At 40.7% G+C, this 12,185-nt stretch overlaps 1 protein-coding gene across 5 annotated transcripts in view; it reads right to left on the bottom strand.

Annotated features, from left to right (window-relative positions):
- The window catches only part of HYCC1 (hyccin PI4KA lipid kinase complex subunit 1), an 85,103-nt gene extending 77,847 nt beyond the window's left edge, over positions 1–7,256 (bottom strand). For 3 of the 5 annotated variants that reach the window (XM_073333730.2, XM_073333732.2, XM_073333731.2), the window contains exon 1: positions 604–1,189. The gene's annotated coding sequence lies outside the window, so the exon portion shown is untranslated. Of the gene's footprint in view, positions 1–603; positions 1,190–7,158; positions 7,191–7,238 lie in introns of those variants that run through there. The other 2 variants (XM_078851771.1, XM_073333735.2) reach the window with 2 other exon arrangements.
- Positions 7,257–12,185: the final 4,929 nt, after the last annotated feature.

Below are 12,185 nucleotides of genomic sequence, written 5' to 3'. Positions count from 1 at the left end.
GCTTCCCGTCAGAGTCTCAGGCAGCTCTCTCCTGCACCTCACATACTTGACCCCAACTTTCCAGGTCTCAGACAACTCTGATGTTCTAATCTTCTTCTCTCAAGGCCCAAGTGCCTTCCTTTAAGCCAGGGGTGGGCAATCTATGGCTCAGGAGCCACATCCAGTCCTTCAGACATTTTAATCCGGCCCTCAAACTCCCACCATGGAGCGGGGTCCGATGAAGTGAGCTGTAGCTCATGAAAGCTTGTGCTCAAATAAATTTGTTAGTCTCTAAGGTGCCACAAGTACTCCTTTTCTTCTTAAAGTAAAACAGTCTACACACAAAAGTTGTGCCAATTTCACTAAATCAGTTTAGAAACATCCTTTACAGGCCACCAAGGAAAAGACAGACTCCAATCATCCGTACAAGAGGACACTACGCATGCACACATACTATACAAAAACAAAGTTGTATTCAAAGAAAATCCCATACAAAGATCTTGGAAGACAAAAAAAAAAGCAGGTAAAATACAGAGCTTAAATTTTAATGTCACTGAAGTCCAGACTAATTCATTATACTGATAAACATTTAAGTTAGTTTCCCCACAAACAGCCAGTGCATACCTGTTACCCTTTACTGAAGTCTTAAAAATGGCTTTACACATCTCCACATCCTTGCCTAGGGAAAAAAAGGATGTAAGCTTTAAAAAGAATCTTTCTGATATTATATAAATTAAGGCAGAAACAGTGGATTATGAGGTTTAAAAAACAGATGACTACCCCATTATTGTCATTTCTACAATGCTGGTCTAGAGTCACCAGTTACATCTTGATTATTTTGGCAGTCCCTGCTTAAAACAGTTCATAGTCTTTTACATATGATTGTACATCACTGAGCATGAGGGAGCCCTGATTTTAATTATGGCCTCTGGACACCTCTATAATACTAATAATAAATAAGTGCAATGGCATTAAGTCAAAACCCACAATTTAGCTGAGCAGTTAGCATATTGTAATCTGATACTATCTCTAAGAAATAATTTTCCAATACACAGCACCAGGAGAATCAAGTCAGATCTGCTTTTCACCCACATCCTCATCATGCATTGGAAACAGTCTTTTATATAATATCACTTACACCATTGTAAATTACTTTATACTCATTGGTTGAGCCAGTTTTCCAAATTTAAGGGGAAAAAACAGAAGAAACTACAATTTGGACCCTGCCTGCTAGATTCCAATAAAATGTTAGAAGCAGCATGTACAGTATAAAGATTAGTATAAAGTATAATTATATGATTATATCATGGTACTTCATATCAATACAGTTTGAGAGTATCTTGTTTAAAGTAGTATAAAGTATAATTGTCTTTATCTTGTTTAAAGTAGTATAATTGTACTTTATAAATAAATAAATTTATAAAATTATAAATAAAGTAGTATAATTGTACTTCATCTTGTTTAAAGTAGTATAAAGTATAATTATATGATTACATCATGGTACTTCATATCGATACAATTTGAGAGTATCTTGTTTAAACTTTATGCATATTACTTCTGGAAGATAGAATGCTTGACAACTAATGCCAATCTTTGAATTATACTCCCTCCAGAGCACAGTGATTCACACATTACCTGCATAAACAACATATTTTGGGCACAATCTTGTGGTCCCGAGATTGACAAAATTCCACATTGACTCCAGTGGGTGTTACCTTCTATAAAGACTTTGGGATCAATCCATTAATGATTGTCAGCTGATCAATTAATTTAAATTGTCCAGAACAAGAGCAGTGTCTTTTCAAGAGCATATTTTTCGAGAGTGTCTAGTGTAATTCTGATAGGTGCCCGAGTTCTAGTGTACTTAATACATCCAGCAATTTTAACATTCAAGTTTCAATTAAAAATGTAGATTTCATTTTAAAAGCTCAAGTATCAAGTGTGCTCCCAATACCTTAACTTTTAAAGAAAAACTCTGCTTTAAAATTGTTTTTCCCTGTTATAATTCATGCGAATTCCTCAAAACTATGCATCTGCTATTATGGGAGGCATAATTAGTAAATATATTCTATACATTTAGGCCTCATCTTAACTAGGAAAAAAGGTGCATTTTTAATGGGTTAACCACCATGTCTATACTACAGCTGCATAGCTACAGTACTCTAATGTAGATGCTTCCTACAATTTATGGTGTTTTTCCCGTTCACGTAGGTAATCCATCTCTCTGAGAGGCAGTAGCTAGGTTGATGGAAGAATTCACCTAAGTTTTAGGTGTAGATCAGGCCTAGTACAAAAAGTAAAATCATTGTGCAGACAATGTTGTTGTAGCCATGTCGGTCCCAGGATATTAGAGAGACAACAAGATGGATGAGGTAACATCTTTTATTGGACCAACTTCTGTTGGTGAGAATCATAGGACTTTAAGGCCAGAAGAGACCATCATGATCATCCACTCCGAGCCCCTGCACATTGCAGGCCACAGAATCCCATCCACCCACTCCTGTAATAGACCAATAACTTCTGGCTGAGTTATTCAAATCCTCAAATCATGATTTAAAGACTTCAAGTTACACTAGTTTAAACCTGCAAGTGACCCTGGCTGCAGAGGAAAGTGAAAAACTCCCAGGGTCTCTGCCAAACTATAACAAGACTATAACAGGGTTCCAAAAAGAACTAGATAAATTCATGGAGGATAGGTCCATCAATGGCTATTAGCCAGAATGGGCAGTGATGGTGTCCCTAGCCTCTGTTTGCCAGAAGCTGGGAATGGGCAACAGGGGATGGATCACTTGATGATTACTTGTTCTGTTCATTCCATCTGGGGCGCCTAGCATTGGCCAGTGTCAGAAGACAGGGTACTGGGCTAGATAGACCTTTGGTCTGATCCAGTATGGCCGTTCTTACCTATGTAATCTGACTCAGGGGAAATGCCTTCCCAAGCCCAAATACGGTGATCAGTTACACAGTGAGCTCATGAGCAAGACCCAGCAGCCAGACACCTGGGGAAAACTGTCTGTAGTAACTCAAATCCCTCTCTATTTATTGTTCCATCACTGGCCACTGGAGATATTTGCTACTAGCAGTTGCAGATCAGTTACATGCTATTGTAGGGAGTCTAGTCATACGATCCCCCCCTTAAACTTATCAAGGTCAGTCTTGAAACCAGTTATGTTTTTTGCCCCCATCTCCTCTCTCTAATAGTGTGTACAACACAGCTAAAATTTTAACATGTGCTAGCAGATCAAGGGAAACACTAAGCTCTCTCCTAACCCATTAGCCAACATTGTAAAAATGCTTCCCAGGGTACCCATGATTGTGAGGCACCTCACTACCACATAACCTTAGCATGAGGAAGCTTTGTGCCTTCCGTGGGTCATATCCCCAAATCCAATGGCCACAGGCAACACAAGCACTTCTCTCTAGGCCTCACCAGCTCCACTGTTACTCTACAGGTTAGCAATATGCACACTCCAACCCTCAAAGGAGATGCTCGAAGGGCTCAGTGTCCAGCCTCTGTTCCACTGAACATGGGGAAGACCTATGTTATTATACCCACAGCATTAACCAATTCGCTGCTTCTAAAGAAACAGGGCGCCCCAATTTACCAGTTCCACCTCAGATTCTCTCTCCACTTAACACACTGAACTTAGATATATTTATATTGAAATCAAGTATAAGTTTATTTAACAAAGCATAGAGATTCAAGTAATAGCAAGTAGTAGCATTGAAAACAAATGTTTACATATAAAACAAAGTCCTAACACACATTCTAGGACCTAGACTTAATTAACTAGATACTTTGGTGTCTTGTAGAGTAGAGTAATGCTCACCCAAAGGTCCTGCAGCATTTTACAGACATGCTAGGCTGTGATTCTCCTTTCACAAGGCAGGCATGCTGTTAGCTTATCTCCCAATATATACAAATCCCATCCTTTGACTTCATTCATAAGCAGGCTGTCACTCCCCACCTCTCTATTGTTTTGTTTCTTCCTGTAGATTCTCTTGCAGATTTTGCAACCTTTTGACTGGCACCTGGCTCAGTATCCAAATAACCTTTCGTTGTGAGGCAGACAACACAAAAATGACCAGACAGAGACATAAGCATCTGTTACCACCTGCCTGAAAGGAACATGTCCAAGGCATGCACATATCACAACAATACCGTTCAATTTTGTACACAAAGAAAACAGTTCTATTATTAATAATTTGTATTGCAGTACCATGGGGGGCCACCCCAGTCATGGGTTCTGGCCAGTCCCATTGTGCTAAGCACAGTTCAAACAAGACGTTGGCATAAGTCCCTGATCTTACAACAACTTAAGCACATGCGCTGCTTAACTTTATACACTGTTAGTAAAGTTAAGCATTTGTTTAAAAGTCTTTACAAGATTGGGGCTTAAGGAAGTAAGTATCCAGCTGTTCCTGCTTATTTGTCAATCTTCCTGTGGCACAATCTCTTGATAGAAACAAAATGAAATGGGGGAGGGGAGCCAACAGGCAGACCAAAAATATATCACTACCACCAGTGAAAGCGTAATACAGGAAAAAAAGATATTCCTTTAACAGTTTTATCTATTAAAATGCACCTCAATACTGAAATCAAAAGAACTACTACACTTAGAAATACAGCCAACAAAACACTATAGTTCAAGATTGCCATAAGCTTTGTTAAAAACTTGTTATCTTGTGACTTGTATTTTTGGTATCACACACAAAATAAAATCTTAATTTGGTACAACACAAAAATAAAATCTTCATTTTGGAAGAAAGATTTATGCTGTGTTTTCTTACAATGAAGGAAAGTATGCCAAAGAAATTAAGACAAAGAAATTGTGTCCCTCAAATTACACTTAAAGTATTTTACTCTTAATAAAATTTCATCTTAGGAATTAAAACACTCTGGAAATTAAACCAAAGCATTATAGTGGTATTCCCTATTGCCAAAGCAACAAAATTGAAGAAAGATTTCACTTGCAAAACAACAGAGAACTAAACCTGATATGTTAGAGGAAAGATATTCTATGAAGAGCAGACTAAAGCACTGCTTCTCAACCCACAGCCCACTGGCAGCCCAGTCGGCACACAGCTCTGGCCCATGTGACACCCTCAACTCCACACAGGTAGTATATACATTGTATGGATGTGACGCACATAACACAAAGAGCTGCATATGCAGCCCACAATGGTAAATAGATTGAGAACCACTGGACTAAAGCATATTCCAAATGTATGTATTCATTTGTTAAAATCAGCTTGTACCCCAAAAATAGACCACTAATCTGTAAAAAGAAAAACCTTCAAAAGGGGTCAGTTTCCACCATCCTATTTTATAATAGCAATGTTTGTAAAATCTCACTAAAATAACTACCAATATTACATCACAGTCTGCTTCACAAATATTCTTTAATAAATCATTTATTTGTTCCTATTTTGAAGTCTGAACTTGCAGTCATCAAGACTACTCAGAAGTAGCCATTACACAGACACCTGCATCTTTTACTCATCCATTTCCTTCTTCTCAAAGAACTAACTTCCAAAACATTTCACTGTGAACAATCTAAATTGCCAAAGTTAGTATCAAATCAGAGAAGTCACACAAACCCTCCAAATATGTAAAAATATAGCAATCAGCCATCTGACACTTCTGAATGGAAAATCCTTCCAAAGGCTTTTCAAGGCAGAGATACAATTAGATGAGAAGAGGGATAAGTTCAGTGGTTTCCAGGGTTAGAGACTTTTTTTTAAAACTTTTTTGATCTCTGCCTTTCAAAAAATGTTAAGTACACAGCACAAAATTTAAGTTACCTGAATTTAATATGCAAGAACTGGATAAGGAAATCTGCATAGCGGCAAACCCAGCCACCTACTACCTAACAACTACAGCTCTTTCTGCTACCTTCACATCCCGTGCCTGAGTGGATTGAAATCAATGCAGAAAAGGAAAAGCAGTGGAGAGATTAATGAAAGCAGATTAATTTTCACTAATGTAACCAGCACAGCACTAAATTCGCTTTTAAATCTTTCCATAAAAAGTTATAATTACAGATGCTTAAACAAAAACACAAACAGAAGTGACAGAGGAAGTAGAGACTAATAACTGAGCATAAGAAGCAGAAATTCTACAAGTAACAGCACATCACAAGTGACATCTGAAACACTCATCCTAGTGTAACAGAAGAGATAAATAGCAGCAGCCGTCTTTGTCTTGTCTGTAGCAGACTGCAAGCACTCCAAGGCACAAGCTGTCTTTTCTACGTTTTGTGAAGCAAGATGGATATGTACAGCTATTTATGAATAAGCAGTCTCAGCAAGACCATCCCCTTATCTCTCCAGCTCTTCCCCATGACCCCATCTCTGTGTGAAAGGAGACCAAGAGACTCGGGGACTCTCAACCTGTGAAGATGTGAACAAGAGATCAGAGAGTCACCAGTGCTGATAATCAAAGTGCCACAAGGCAACATACACACACACACACACTCCACAAGCCCTCTCCTAAAGCGAAACACGCGCAGGCCGCTGCGCCAGACTCCTCGGTTGTGAGACGATGGGCAAGTGGCTTAGGCTGCCTGTGCCTCCGCTTTCCCATCTGTCCGGGAGGGGTCCCTAGCTGCCTGTCGGGGCGCTGTGCGGGCACATAGCGGGGGCAGCGCTCCCAGCCCCGCCAGCCCCAGGCGCTGCCCGGGCGCGCCCCAGCAAACGCCTTGGGGCAGAGACCCTCTCGCTTCCCGCTGCCAGGGCGCCGGGAACACGCGGCCCCAAGCCCGGCACGAGCGATCAGGTCAGTCCTCGCCGCTGTGATGACCCAGGCCAGGCGGGGTCGGCAGGCTCCGCAAACCGGCTTCGAGCCGGGGGGACCGTCCCCGCCGCCTCGGGTCAGGGCGCCCCAGCACGGCCAGCCCAGGGCGCCAGGCCGGGGCAGCGGCAGCACCAGGCATCCGCACCCTGAAGCCCGTCGGGCAGTGGCAGCTCAGCCCCAGGCGCGGCGGCGGGGAAGAGAGGGGAACTCCGCTGCAGGGAGCGCCTGACAGCTCTCGGACGCGGGACTGGAGGGAGCCGGGAGGCCGCCGGTAGCTCCCCACGCTGCCGTTACCCGGCGGTTCCGACAGTCCCAACGGCCAAAGTCTCCCAGCCCCGCCAAGAAAAGTTCCCTCAGCCCGAACGCCCGTTAGTCAGACTCACCCCTCCCGCCCGCCCAGCGGCTCCGGGGTCCGCCGCTCCCTCGTCCCGAGACGCCACCGCTCCTCCGCTCACTGACTTACTAGCCTCGGGGGCTGCCTGGCGCCGACGGGGGAAAGTAAGGGGCCAACCCCGCCTAGCCTGTCCCTGCCTGGCTGCGGCGTCAGCCAATCCTGAGGCGGCGAGCAGTCACGCTAGCCTATGGGATGGCTCAGAGGGTGGGATTTAGAACGGGCTCCTCCCTCCTTTTTCCACTGGTTGGAGCTGTCCTGTTCGAGCGGGTGGGGGGAGAAGAGGGAGGAGGCGGAGTGTGTGGGCGGGACAGGCTGTGGGCGTGGTTTCCAGACTTCTTTCGACATCTGATTGATAGCAGAGGGTCCATTCAGCCCCCAGGGTTCTGGGGTCAGGGGCGGTGAGAGTGTCCTTGCCGTCCCCCTGCGGGTGCAGCTGCTCTGTTCTCTCAGGACACGGGGCCCGGGTGCCTTGATAGTGACACGGGAACGTGATCCTGTGAGATGCTGAGCCTGGATGGCTGTTACAGAGGAGGGAGTGGAGGGGCTCAGCATCTTGCAGCAGTGGTTCAGCACTTCACACGATGGAGCCCATAAACATTAGAGGCCGTGACAACATTATGGGGTGGATTACAGAGAAACTAATGGAAGCAAATCCATTACCTTAGCCTCACTCTTAAACAGAGATAGGCCCAAACCACTGGGGATCCTGCCCTGAACTACAAGGCTCTATCTGTATAATACATACCAGCTCCTCCTTTAATAACCCTTCTTAAAGCTAGCTAGTCTATGTAGTATGAAGGAGGACTTGCTACAGCTCACTTCTCACGAAAGCTTATGCTCAAATAAACTGGTTAGTCTCTAAGGTGCCACAAGTACTCCTTTTCTTTTTGCAAATACAGACAAACACGGCTGCTACTCTGAAATCTATGTAGTATAGCAACTGTAGTGGTCACACACCCATTCCTATATGTTCTGTTTTGCCTAGTTCTCTTACTTTTCGTTGTGCATTTAAATCAGGGCAAGTACACTAGCTACCAAATAATGTGAACCATGTACATTTAAATTGTAACATAAATTATTAATAATAACCAATTAGCTCTACGCTCCCTGATTTCATTCACCACAGGTTCAGGAAACATTTCTTACTCAGACAAAATATTATCGTAATGAAATTTTAGGAAGAAATTAGTACACTGAAAGAGCTTGATCCACTTTAAGGACTGATGCTTTCATTTTAGGATACAACTTGGCAAAAACGAAATCTTAACTCAAGATTAAAAAAAATTGTCTCAGATTTGGAGCTCAAAAAGGATGGAAAATTTTCATGAATTAAAAACCCCACTAAGGACCAATAGGCCTGAAATGTGTCAATTTAAACTTTAAGTCAGTGTTCAGGCACATTGGTGGGGTAGCATGAACAGCCACATATACTTGTTTTACTGTTCTCTATATCTCAACCAATTTTGATAATTGTTCAGAAATAATAATAGGGTTGACAATGTAAGCAAATTATTACCTAAAGTGATCTGAAGTATGAGTTATACAGCCCTGACAAATAGATGCTTATAATGGAAATGCTGACAGACCCTTATGTGGTGCATTCAGAAGCCTTAATGAGAACATCTCGCCTTTAATCTCTTCCATTTATAAAGAATAAATGTTAAATGTTGATCAGCGCTGTCAACTTTTTTATATGCATATGTAGTGTCTTCTTACCAACCCCCTGGAAATGAAACAACTGTGATGGATGATTTCAACTTTGCATCAATCATAAATAAGTCTTTCTTCTATCACAGACACTCTGTAATTCCAAAACCTACACTGTAAAAAGAAAAGATACTTCACTTTTAAAAAGGAAAAATTAAGTGCTGTTACGGTGGTGAGGAACAAGACAAAATTAATTTTTTTCTCAGTCATTTATTTTTATGAGTAACCATTTGGATGATCATGAAGAATTAATTTAAAATAAAATTGAAGGCACTTTATCATTTGTAAAAGTGCTATAAAGATTATGTATTAATCATGAAAATATATCTACACAGTAATTTCAAGGATTTATAAGGATTAAATGAGTCACTGTTGTTAGTGCAATTTTACACATGGTAAAACTAAGGCATAGAGATTTTTGACTTGCCAAAAGTTAAATGATAATCAGTGTCAGACCCAGCACTGGAATTCAGGATTGGGCCCTTTGACACTTACTCTATAATACTGTTTTCTCAAACAATTATTCATTTCAAAGCCCTGCCCTTATATATCATATGGACAATATTAAGAGGTGAAGTACACCCTATGGTCCTGCACTAGTAGATACCTATGCTCACACAAAACTCTGTTGACTTCAACTAGGGTGACCAGACAGCGAGTGTGAAAAATCAGGACAGGGGGTAGGGAGTAATAGGAGCCTATATAAGAAAAAGACCCAAAAATCGGGACATCTGGTCACCCTAACTTCAACATATGTCTGTGTGATGTGTGGATCTTGTTGCAGAATTGGGGCCTTAGCCAGGTCTCTGTATTTACCTATTCATATCTTACTTGCTGAACTGGATGTATACTTGGATGTTTTGACATAGATACATGTAGAAGCATATAATCCAATGTGTATATCAGATTATTTTGTTTCCAATCAAATCTATGATTACTTTTAAAGACCTGTTCATTTATAATTACGTATGCCTCCATTGCTCAGTTATTCATCTCTGCCACACTCCTAGTGTGTTACCGCTGAAAAGTCTTAATTTAATAGGGTGGTAGTTTTTGTGACATGGGATAAAAATACAGTGATTTTCCTTACTCAGGCTGGCCGGAAGAGGTGGGTCTTATCAACCCCAACAGTCCATGGTAAAGAGGAATGGGGACTGTTAGAGAGAATCGTTTTTGGAACAACCAAGTGGTTGTTTATGTTCAGTAAAGCTAAAAATAAAGACTAATCTTAGGAAGAGGATAAATTTGAATAACTCCAACAGGGCTTGAGTCTTCTAATTTAGACATATGTAAGTGAGAGGAGATTCAGCTGCAGTATGTGTACTGGGCTAGGAGCATGGTGGGTACTTCACCTGCATACAGTGAGGTAAGAGAGAGAATTTTGATTTATTTTTAATTCTATAGCTTGAAAGTGACTTAGAAGCAGCAACCATCCTGATTGCACCTATTAATTGCAAAACTGGTATAGCATGATCATAATCCTAAATGCAGCTAATCAATTATGAGTTTTATTGTCACTGAAGAGTTATGATTGTAATAGTTAACACAAGTAATGGTGTTATGAATCCCATAAAGTGATAGGATATTCTCACACTGACAATACTGAGATTTTAGGTCATGTTATCAAAATAAATTAGTTTTCCTTGTATTATCTCAACAGGTTTTAATACTGTTTAAACTATTTTGGTGCTTCAAGCATTTTAAATGGCTTTTCTAGCTATAGTGGCTTTGTACTGTTATTAATGGTCCACATACTTTCCCAGGAGTATGTGGATTCTTATTTCAGTAATCATATTTTTATTGTTGTGTGCACATGACCCAAATTTATGACCTTTTTTTCTTTTATTCATTGCAGCTCTCTTATCGCTAGCAAAGGGCTATTTCAAATTACCCATCAAGTGTTCCTTTCAGGCTGATAAGGACTACAAAGAATAAAAACTTCAGTTGCACTTCAGGTAACCAGATACAAGTGTGAAAAATCAGGATAGAGGATGGGGGGTTATAGGAGCCTATATAAGAAAAAGGCCCAAATATCAGGACTGTCCCTATAAAATCGGGACATCTGGTCACCCTAGTTGCGCTTCCACTGACAATTGGTGATACTCAGTGCTGCCTTTAAAATAAGCGTTCCAGAAAGTTGTTTCATTGTAGGTTTCAGAAAATATTTTTGTTCCCCAGGAAAATAATTTCTAACCCTCAACTTCACTTGTTTTCTTAGCAGTTCATTCTGCACTAAAGTTTTAATTTTAATTTCATATATTTAGATTGCAAACTACTATGCATTTGTAAGCTTCTTTAAAAAGCAGAAATCCTTGATAACTAATACTTAACTGTAATCTGGGGTCATATGATTAGGTACCCAGAGCTCAATTCAGCTAGTAACACATTATTAAAGTAACAAATCTGAGCCTTTGCTATGAAAAATCTGAAGTTACTTCTGGTTATATTATCTTATATCAAATCTATAGCATATGAGACATTATAGAGGACACTGTTTAGAGAGAGGTACTGAAATTGGGACTCTTAAGACTTCTTGTTCCTGGGTCACAGTTCAAATTTAGGTCAGATCAATTGCAGCTGGAAGTCATTATCATCTGATGACCATTGGTGGCCTGTGTGAATGGAGTAGTCATTCTTCAGTTCCCAGCAGAAACTCATCCACATCTCAGAACCAGATTCGAGGTGGACACTCATTGGAACCTTGGTTAGCAATCTCAAAGAGATCAAAGACTGAGGTCCCAATCATGCAGACACTTAAACCTGTAAGTAGTTCCATTAAATAGAACTATTCACGTGTTAAGTTACTTTCATACAAAGCAGTTGACTGAAGGACCACTGAAGTCAATAGCCTGACTTCCATTGAATTCAATTAACTTTGTTTTGGATTGAGACCCTAAAAGTCTGCCAGGCTATGCCAGAATGAACTATACTCTGACCCTCAAATTTGTCCTTCTAGAATAGGGTGAGGCGTGGTAGTGGAAGATTGTGTGAAAGCTTGGAATTCCCCTACCCATGATGTACTGCCTTGTAGCTATATAGAAGACTTCAGTCTTCAGGACTATCTGTCTGACATCTTTCATAAGGAATAAACTCAACAACAAAAACTGAGACCTTGTCAGAAAAAAGCCACCAGAAAGCAGAGCTTGTTGGGAAACAGGATTTCCATTTCACAGAAAATTCTGACATTTCAGAATTTCCTTTTGTCCTGAATTGGAACCAAAAGTCAAAATTCCCCACCAAATGAATATTCCTAAATATTTCATTTGGGGAACACTGAAACCAAATTATCAAAACAAAACATTTAGATCA

Source organism: Lepidochelys kempii, chromosome 2, assembly GCF_965140285.1.
Source record: "Lepidochelys kempii isolate rLepKem1 chromosome 2, rLepKem1.hap1, whole genome shotgun sequence".
Taxonomy (NCBI): domain Eukaryota; kingdom Metazoa; phylum Chordata; order Testudines; family Cheloniidae; genus Lepidochelys; species Lepidochelys kempii.
This window is presented reverse-complemented; position numbering and strand designations above follow the sequence as displayed.